Source organism: Anoplopoma fimbria, unplaced genomic scaffold (assembly GCF_027596085.1).
Source record: "Anoplopoma fimbria isolate UVic2021 breed Golden Eagle Sablefish unplaced genomic scaffold, Afim_UVic_2022 Un_contig_8079_pilon_pilon, whole genome shotgun sequence".
Classification (NCBI taxonomy): Eukaryota; Metazoa; Chordata; class Actinopteri; order Perciformes; family Anoplopomatidae; genus Anoplopoma; species Anoplopoma fimbria.
In genome coordinates, this window is record NW_026552906.1 from 1 (window position 1) to 2,500 (window position 2,500).

Here is a 2,500-nt window from a genome sequence, read left to right on the forward strand (position 1 = left end):
ACAGAGCATCGAGATAGAACTACATGTTGCTGATGTCATAGACAGGAAGGGAGACAGGTAGACAGACAGGTAGACAGACAGGAAGGAGACAGGTAGACAGACAGGTAGACAGAACAAGGTCAGACAGGCCTTGACAGAACAAGGTCAGACAGACAGGTAGACAGACAGGAAGGGAATAAGAACCCATGGTGACACAGATGTCACCATGGGTTCTTATGGGTTAAACCTTGTCATGTGATCATCGGTGTCATAGTGACCTCGTTACTCGTCTGATGAAGGAGTTCTAACGGGTCTGAAGCTCTAACCAACCAGAACCCTGCTTTCATTTAGGAACGTTTGGTTTCCTGGAGGCTCAGAGAGACAGACAGCCTCACAGAGACAGAGAGACAGACAGCCTCACAGAGACAGAGAGACAGACAGCCTCACAGAGACAGAGAGACAGACAGCCTCACAGAGACACAGAGAGACAGACAGCCTCACAGAGACAGAGAGAGACAGACAGCCTCACAGAGACAGAGAGAGACAGACAGCCTCACAGAGACAGAGAGACAGGCAGCCTCACAGAGACAGAGAGAGACAGACAGCCTCACAGAGACACAGAGAGACAGACAGCCTCACAGAGACAGAGAGAGACAGACAGCCTCACAGAGACAGAGAGAGGTGGGGCAGCCTCACAGAGACAGAGAGAGAGACAGACAGCCTCACAGAGACAGAGACAGGAAGTGACCTTGGCTTTAACAGGATGTGGAAAGTGCTGCCATGATGTCATCACCGCCATCTCCCGCTAAGAACACACACACACACACACACACACACACACACACACACACACACACACACACACACACACACACACACACACACACACACACACACACACACACACACACACACACACACACAGCAGCTTAAGCTACAGGAGTTGACCTCTGAACTTTTCACTCAGCCCCCGTGTGTGTGTGTGTGTGTGTGTGTGTGTGTGTGTGTGTGTGTGTGTGTGTGTGTGTGTGTTCGTCGCCCCGCTGCAACACTTCCTGGTTGCAGTCAGCTGACCTCTGACCTCAAAAAGAATAACAGGAAGCTTCGACAACCAAACTGACTCACTGTGTGTTCATGAAGTGACACACCGACAGGATTCACTTATTCATTTATATCAAACATATTATATTATATAATACATTATATATTATTATCATCATCATTATTATTACTATTATTATCATTATTATTATTATTATTACTATTATTATCATTATTATTATTATTACTATTATTATCATCATCATTATTATTACTATTATTATTATTATTACTATTATTATCATCATCATTATTATTACTATCATTATTATTATTACTATTATTATCATCATCATTATTATTACTATTATTATTATCATTATTATTGTTATTATCAGCATCATCATTATTATTATTATTATCATTATTATAATTATTATAATTATTATTATCAATATTAGTATTATTATCATTATTATTACTATCATTATTATTATTACTATTATTATCATCATCATTATTATTATTATTATTACTATTATTATCATTATTATCATTATTATTATTATTACTATTATTATCATCATCATTACTATTATTATAATTATTATCATTATTATTATCAATATTAGTATTATCCATCCATCTTCCGTAACCTGCTTATCCAGTTAAGGGTTGCAGGGTGCTGGAGCCGATCTCAGCTGTCAATGGGTGAAGACAGGGTTCACCTGGACAGGGTTCACCTGGACAGGTCTCCAGCCTGTCACAGGGCTGACATATAGAGACAGACAACCACTCACGCTCACATCCACACCTACGGGATATTCAGAGTCTTCATGAACCTAAGCTGCATGTCTTTGGACTGTGGGAGGAAGCCGGAGAACCCGGAGAGAACCCACGCTGACACGGGAGAACATGCAAACTCCACACAGAAGGCTGTCCAGCCTGGGAACTGAACCCCGGCCCCTCTTGCTGTGAGGCGACAGTGCTAACCACTACACCACCGTGCAGCCCATATTAGTATTATTATCATTATCAGTATTATTATCATTATTATTATCATTATTATAATTTTTATAATTATTATAATAATAATTATTTTTATTATTATCATTATTATTATTATTAGTCACATTACTATTATTATTCCATATATCATTATTATAATTCTACTATAGTCATTGTTGTTATTATCAGTATTCTTATTGTTTCCTTGGTTACTCTGCTTACTGCTGTGATTATATGAATCATTCATGTCATATTGCTGCACGGTGGTGTAGTCCAAAGACATGCAGCTTAGGTTCATGAAGACTCTGTGAAGAAAAGCTCTCCAGGTCTCCAGGTGAACCCTGTCCAGGTGAACCCTGTCCAGGTGAACCCTGCCTTCAACCAATGACAGCTGTCGCCCATCGGTCACTCACATAAGCCACGCCCAGGTCACTCACATATGCCACGCCCACATGTCACTCACACAGGCCAC